We start from the raw sequence: 8,703 nt of genomic DNA on the forward strand, positions 1-8,703 counted from the left end.
CATAATAGGGTTGCATGTGCAGATGGTGACATTTTACTGTGGAGCTAATTAGTCAATTCCACAGTAAATGTCTCCTGTAGATGCACCCACAAATGATCCCCCCCAAAAAATCAGCCCCTTTTTTAATTCTTCTGCTTCTTCCTAGTTGACCCCAAGTTCAGTTACATCTGTCTAAATTCTTTGTCTTCCATGGCCTCTTTTCTGTATTGTTTAATACTTACTATAGGATCCTGTGAAATTCCATTCTTGCTGGTTGCCTTACTAATATCTTGCTTATGGATATCTAGCTCCTCCTCCACTTTTTTCCATATCTATAATCTTGTCCATCCACTTAACTCTTAATAATCTTCATAGTTAAAATGGTCCAAATCCAAACTCTCCTTTAGGCAGGTAAGTAGCACTTAGGGCATAAATAGATGTTGCATTTCTGCCACCATAACAGTTTTTTGGTGGCACAAAAGGAAAGTAAACAGATATCTGTACAACTGGTTGCACATCAAATGCCCAAATCTGTGACCCCAACAGCAGGTAGTAATAGATACAGTAGCATTACTACTACACCAAGAGTAGGTAGTAATAATGTTGCTTTATTGTGGCAGATGTCTGTTAACTAACTGCCCCAAATAGGCATTCCTCGGGCTTCAAGGGCCCAATCCCGCACATCCCAGAATTTCCCAAGCAGGATCAGGCACCAAACCCTGGGAGCACATGCCCAGCTTTGTTTTACAAGCTAGGGACAGAAATTGCACGTAAACCAATATGAGTAATCGGAAACCAGTCCAAATCTGTAACACAACAGAAGTTCAGTGCCCACAAACTGCTTTTAAAATGACTGAAACCAGTTTAAGATTAACATAGATGAATGTAGTATCAGACTTAACTGATTTAAATTAAATCAGTTTATAGAACTTCTGTCCCAGATCCCTTCTACTTCCAAGTTAACTCACAGTCCCAGAGCATCCCAGGATGTTATACACATCCCCTACCCCTCCCAGAATGGTTGGGCTAGTCTCGGCCCAAGCTGTTTGCTCCAGCTGAGCAGGGAGGCATGCTCTAGTGCCCCCCGCCCCGCTTTCCCACTTCTAGCCTGGGCCACTATAGGAACACGGCTGCATTTCTGGAATCAAAAGTGAATGTCTGTTCACTTTCTTATTGGTTCAATAAACACAGCTTAGATTAACCTGCAAAGATTGAATTGATTCAGCCTCGGGTTTCTTGACTATCTGTACTTAGCCACAGAGACTCAGCATGGGGAATTGCCAGGGCATGTCTCTAAGTGGGGAAATCCGGATTTCCCCACTTACAGGGGCATGCCCTGAGAGAGATCCCAAGTTGCATCTCTGTAAGCGGAGAACATGTCACCTGTTATCCCATGGGATTCACGGGCAGGACAGTGGGTGATATGTATTTCACGCAATGAAGCTAATTTACTGTGCCAGGACATCCCAGTACTGCTATCTCTTTCATTCAATATCTATTTATACTGCTACACAGATTAAATTAGCCTAGTCTGAGCATGGTCAGACTGGTTCTGTTTTGGCCTCCTAAATTCTGTTGCATTTTTTCCACCTGGAAAGGCATGTAAGCCTACAAAAGTCCATGAAATATTTGTTGCAGAAAAACAATGACTAGGGAGGAGGCAGATAACAGTCTCCCCTGTTACTGTAAAAAACGTAATGTTTAGGGCACTTGTAAAGGGAGTGGAGGACCCAGGAAGTAGCTTTTACTCATGTCAGTCTCTCACACCATCCTGTGGGCTTATATTCCAATTTTTTAACAGGATTTGCTGTTTTATAAACTTTTTAATACTTCTGACTCTTTTTTGTGGTATACTGCAGCGGGCACTCTTTTCCATAAGCTGACTGTCAAAAATCAATAAAATTAATCACTATTGACATTTTGCTCTGCAGTCCGTTTTCTAGGATTCTTCTTAGCACAAATATTTGGAAGTGGCATGTTATTCTTCTAGCTGCTTGTCTATCTCTGATTTTATCAACCATAATATCATAATACCATAAACTTTTTCTGGCACTGACTATAATGCTGAGCCAGTTGTTATGATCTGTCAGATCTCCTTTCTTTGGTATTAAACCATTTTTTTCCCAGTTGCTTGGTACTTTCTAGCTTTTTCACAGTAGCAGATGTTGTATAGTCACTCGGTCTTTTCCTTAGAGTCTGCTTTAATAGTTTGGCATCTATTGTATATTCTGCAGGTGATTTCTCATTCTTCAGCTTCTTGATTTCCTTAATACTCTTCTTCCATAGGGAATGATTCTGAACTGATGTTAAACTTTGGAGGCATTTCTGAAAGCAATTCATTGTTTCTTGTTTAAAGATCTTTTGAAAAAATGCTATTCCTGTCTTCAGCAGGCAAGGCTTTTTGAGTAGATGTGCTATCTTTCATTTGACCAACTGAGTAGACGGAAAAAAATTCTTAGCAAGCTTTTGGATGCAGTCACCCTTTTTTGGTGATTTTAGGTTTCCTAATTCTTCGAGGTTTCCTAATTCTTTGAATCTGTTTTAAGTTTCTGTACTGAACCAGTGAGTAAAGCTCTATTTACTTGTTAATATTGTCTGGTTCATTTGTAAAACTCCTCAGTCTGTCTTTGCTGTTTGCTCTTACAAGGTGATGGTAGTGCCTATATTTGTTGCTCTGAGAGACTATGCATCTTGCAGTGGTAGAGTCTATCTTTTTTTCAAATGTAATATTAATAATTTTAGTAGCTGTAGTTCCACTGGGTGATCTCCATGCAATTTTATGTAAGCCTTATATGGAAATGTAGTCCTTTTTCATTGCCAAATTATCTAGTTCACAAAATTAGAGTAATTTTTTTCCTTAATCTAAGAGATGTGATTTTACTTTTCAAAACTCTGCTATTTATCATACTGTAAAATATAAGGGTATACTGTAAGAGCTGAATGTTTTAAATAAGTCATATCTACAATATATTATATCAAGTGCTTGTTTCTTGGCAATATTAACTTTTAGTTTATACATGCAAGTTATACTATAAAACACTGCAATATATTGCTTGAAGTACTTCCTTGACACAGATTTTATTACTACTTGTTCTCAGCCTGTCTTGTTCTTCAGTATCAGGCAAGTAGGGCGATGTTTGCATATTAAATGAAGGAGCTCAAATGGAACCACGAGAGAATTTCATTAAGCTTGAAAACCAGGAGGTGAGTCAGCTGTTGAGATGGCTTGAGGCTGACCCCAAAAAGCTAGAAACTCCTAAGCATATCAGGAATTTGATGCCATATGCCACACTAGTTAAGGTGTAACACCAAAGATTAGTAAGCCTAGCTATATATACGTGTGTGTGTGTGTGTGTGTGTATAATATATATGCATATGTATGTATGTGGGGGGGGGTGTGTGTCTATATATACACATATAATGTGTGTATACTGTAATATAATAAAAGCCTTAGACTGTTTGTCTGTCTGTCTGTAATGCTCCAGATTGGCTGGCCTGGAGTGTTACAGACAGACAGGCAGAGGCGGAGACAGAGGCCCCACGACCCGGCCCAGCCAGGGCCCTGTTCATAGTGACTGGGCCCCAGCCTGGCAGGGTCATGGGGCAATCAAAGCCCTGGCAATTGGTGGCTCCTCCAGGGGAGTGGGGCCAAGGAGGGGGCACATGGCCCCCTGGTCTGTGAGCGGGGCAAAGGTGGCTTACAGCTGAGGGCTCTGCTCAGCCTCTGCTCTGTGCCTTGTTGCCACTGCTTTGACAGTGGTGCAGTGCCATGTGAGTCCCGCTGCTGGGTGGGCCAGGCAGTGAGGCACATGACACTGTGCCATGCTGCTGTCAATGCAGTGGCAGCGAAGCATGGAGCAGAGGCTGAGCACAGCCCACAGCTGCAGCCCACCTTGCCCCGTGCACAGACCAGGGGGCCATGGGCTGTGGGGCTCTGATTGCTCCACAGCCTGGCTTCGCTGAGACCCCATTCACGGTGACTGGGCCCTGGCCAGGCCAGATTGTGGGACAATCAGAGCCTAGCAGATTCTTCACAGGTGCAGTGCAGGGGTGGGGGGAAAGGGCCCAGAGCCAAATGCGGAACAAACCTGGACCAAATCCGGTGGGGCAGGAATGGGCATGGACCTGGACCCAAAGCGGGTGGGACTGGACATGGGCCCGTGTCCCTGTCTGCCCATCATTCTCGATGGGCAATTTTCTGGTGTACACACACACACACACACACACACACACACATGCAGCTTGCCTGTCAAGTATGATTGGGGGGACAAGTGGGGATGGAGCACCGCCACCCACCACCACCTGCATTGCCACCACCTCCCAGGAGTTGGGAGGGGGGAAGCTTGCCCTGCTGTCCACCAGCACCCTGTGCTGCCACTGCCTCCAGCACCACTGGCCTCACCCCCCCCCCCCCCGCCCCCGGCCCTGCTTCTCAGAGGTGGTGGAGCGCCACCATGAAGGCAGGGATGGAGGGGATAGAATGGGGGGGGGGGGCGAGTTCACCAGTGCTGGATTCACCCCCCACTCCCTCCCTTCCATCATGGCAGTGCTTCGCACTCTGGTTGTTTCACTAACCAATCAGAGTGCTCCATGAGCATTATGGATAGACAGACACAGGGACTAAGCCCTTTATTACACAAGAATATGTATACATGCATACACACACACACATAATGTGTGTGTGTGTTTACACACCACATACCTTTACATGGTTAATTAAACATATACTGCAGCTTATCTGAATTTGGGGATCTTTCCCAAAAATGAGCAAAGGCACCATGTTTAAAGCTGGATTCCCAAGTATAATCATGTAAACCAGATTAAGGGATTAAATGCCTTTGTTACTTCAAAGAAAGTTAATGTTTAAGGTAGTTCATGGTGCTCATTGTATAGTTACTTAACATCCCTATACTGCCTCTGAAGTTTATAAAAGTTTCTGTATGAGGCAGATGAGGAATTTAGGATCTGAGAAATTATGGACCAGATCCAAATTCTTTTAATATGCCCTTAAATGTGACCTGGTGGAATTTAAGCACTTAAGTCACAAGAGATCAAGAGTGACCGTGCTGCAGTGGCTATTAAATGGCCTCCATCTTGGCTTGAACAGTACCCTAGGTGTTTAGGTAGGCTTCTTGTCCTGTTCATACGTGTACTTAGCCACCTAACTTCTACCTAAATGTCATTATAGAATCATAGAATAGTATGGCTGGAAGGAATCTCAGGAAGTCATCTAGTCCAACCCCTTGCTCAAAGTAGGATCGTCTCTTCCTAACCATCTCAGTCAGTGCATATCTAAGCTGCTGTTAAAAAACATTCAAGAATGGAGATGCTACATCTCTGGGTAGCCTGTTTCAATGCTTAATGATCCTCATTATTGCTGTTAATTTAGTAAGTGCAATTCACAGCATCTGCAACTAGAAATGAAGGCACCTCCAAATAATGACTCCATAGAGACTCTTTTTTCTCTTTTGTAACTGACTTATGCTGTTGACAAATCTTTTATAAGAATAAATGATGTTGGGTTCATATTCTTATGAAGATGTTCTTTCCAGTCATTGTCTCTGACATCCACAGTTACCCATCTCCATTTTTTACTATACTTCATTATTAAGAACCTTTGGAGAGGCATTGCAGATTTTCTTACTAATAATTAGATGCTTAGACTGTTTATATATAACAAAAAACAACTTGGGTATGAATTCTCAGAAAGTAATAAGAGTTACGGCTAGCATTAAATGAACTTCTCCCTTGTTTTATATGGAATATTATGGTTAAATGGAAACCAAATGCAAACATAACACAAAAGGGACATTAAATGAAATAAGAGATTCTACAAGTATGTCAAAAATAAGAGGAAGACAAAAGAAACCATAGCTTCCATATGGAATGGACAAAGCAATCTAGTTAAGGATGATAAAAAGAAGGCTGAATTATTTAATTGTTATTTTACTTCAGTCTTCATGAATAAGGTCAGCTATCAGATGATAGTACAGTTGGCAGCAAAGATGGAGAAGGAGACAAACAGCCTAGAATAGTGGAAGAACAGACTAGGAATGAGAGAAGCTAGATGCGTCAGCAGGGCCAGGTGGGATACACCCAAGAATACTGAAGAAAATGGCTAATTTCAGAGTGATTGACTATCCTTGTTAAAAAATCCTGAAGATTGGATTCCAATCATCCCAGATGATTTCAAAAAAGAAAACAAAGTGTCCATTTTTAAGAAAGGGAAGGAGCATCTGAGGAATTACAGACCAGTTAGTATGATCCCAGCACTATGACCAGGTCCTGAAGGAACCTGTTTGGAATCGCCTAGAGGAGAACAAGATCAGAAACAGCCAGCATAGATTCACCATTAGCAAGTCATGCCTGACCAGCCTGATTTGCTTCTATGATAATGTGACAATAGGTGGATGGGGGGAGAGTAGTAGATGTGATATACCTTGATTCTAGCAATGCTTTTGATACTGTAGTTCACAACATTCTCATTAACAAGCTAATGAAATACAGACTAGACAAAAGTACTGTAAGGGGGATGCATAACTGTAGTATTCCCCAGGGGTTTGTCCTGGGTCCAGTATTGTTTAATACTTTCATTAATGATTTGGATGATGGTATTGAATGCATGCTCAGCAAATCTGAGCACATCACCAAGTTTGATGGAGTTGCAGATACTATAGAGGGTAGGGCTAGGATCCCGAATGACTTGAATAGATTGGTAAAATGGTCCTTAATCAATCAAATGAGATTCAACAAAGACAAGTCTAAAGTCCTGCACTTGGGACAGAATAATTGCATGAACAGATACAGACTGGGGGATCACTGGCTAGTCTGTAGTAGTTCAGAGAAAGATCTGGGGATTACACATCAACAGTGCACTCTTGTTACAGAAAAAAGCCAACTGCATACTGGGTTGCTTTAACAGAAGCATCTCTTGCAAATCAAGGGAAGTGCTTCTTCTACTCTATTTGGCATCGGTGAGGCGTCACCTGCAATATAGCATCCCGTTTTGGACCCATACTTCAAGAAAGATGTGGGTAGATTAGAAAGAGTTCATCAGAGATCAACAAAAAATATTAGAGGCCTGAAAAGCAAGACTTATGAGAGAAGGCTGAAGAAACTAGGGGTTTTTTAGTCTGGAGAAGAGAAAGTTGAGGGGGGTGGGGGGATTTGATAATAGTCTTCAAAGACCTAAAAGGCAATTACAGAGAGGATGAAGATGGGCTTTTCTCTGTGGCTGTAGTGGACATGACTAGGAGCAATGACCTCAAGCTTCAACAGAGGAAATGTAGTTTGGCGATTTAGGAGCAACTTTTGACTGTGAGGGTGGTCAAGCACTGGAACAAGATTTGGAAGCTAGGGAAGTTGTGGAATGTTCTTCCCTGGAAATATTCAAAAGCAGCTTAGACAAACACTTAGCTAAGATGTTTAGTCAGGGATGATCCTTCCTTGAGAATGGGACTTGACTAGATGATCTCATGAGGTCTCTTCCAGCCCTACTTTCCTATGAACCTATGACTACCATGATTGCTTATGAGGTGCCATATTTTATACTTAAAACATATGGAGCCATAATGATTGTGCGGAATGCTGGTAAACTCTTGAGTGTCCTGGAAAGCTGTGCATAATAATTCCTTTTCATGACACATTTGAGATACTTACCTCTTCTTAAAAGATTGTGCTGACTTTCCTTATGTCAGGATGGATTGCTAACTCTTTCCTATTCTACCTTACAATTTAATAGAATATTGACAAAAACATTTTGCTTGTAAATGCAATAGTAATTGGATCAGACTTTCTTTATAGCTATTAAAATATGAAAATATCCTATTCCTTTCCTCAAATCTTTTTTTACAAAAGTATACTACAACTTACCTGAACTTGGTGATATGCCTTGAAAACAAGCAAAGACACAATGTTAAAAGGTGAGTCCCTAACTATAATAACCTAAATCTAAGTGGTTTAATGTCTGCTGCTTAATTTCAGCTTTCACTTTCTTCTACTTCTTATTACATATCTGTAGCAGGGTACTAAGATGTGCCTGCTCCTTAAGGCTGAAGAAGCCTGGTGATAGAGCTCCGCAAGCTAAGTAGAGCTCCCCAGCTGCAGGTTGCTGGGGTAACAGCCAAAGGGAGTAATGGGCCACACCTGCTGACATCACCTGACCAGCAGGAGACAGGGTGTGGGGATATATAAGCCCAGGCTGTAGCTAACAGACATGCACTTTCTCTTTGGTAACTGATAGGGAAGGAGCTCCTGTCTACTGAAGCTACTTGAGACCTGCTACTTCCTGCTCTGCTATCTAGGTGTTATATGCCTACAAGGAATCTCCCAGGTACCTACGTAAGGGCATGTTACCCTGAGTGGAAGTTTATTCCCTTAAAGTGGTATAGCATGGTTGTTATTGTTAGTATTTAAGTTATAGCCTAGGGGCTTGTGTTTGTGTTAGCCCTAATGGATCAGGATGAGGAGGAGGGGAGGTTTGAAGTCCTCACTTGTGCCTGGAGAGAGAAGGCATATGATTTGCTAGAGCCCAGTGTTGTGCACAGTAAGCAGAAGGGCACAGCTAGTGGGGCACAAAGCCAGGTATTCAGGAAAGAGGTACAGAAAGCCAGTCACCAGAGAACCTGGTGCCTGCATGTTTCAGGAAGAGAGAAGCCAGAGGGTTCAATGCCAGGGGCATATAGAGTTGACAACAGTAATCGCACTTGTGAGGCATGGGGCACA

The sequence above is a fragment of the Alligator sinensis genome, unplaced genomic scaffold (assembly GCF_000455745.1).
Source record: "Alligator sinensis unplaced genomic scaffold, ASM45574v1 scaffold130_2, whole genome shotgun sequence".
Taxonomy (NCBI): domain Eukaryota; kingdom Metazoa; phylum Chordata; order Crocodylia; family Alligatoridae; genus Alligator; species Alligator sinensis.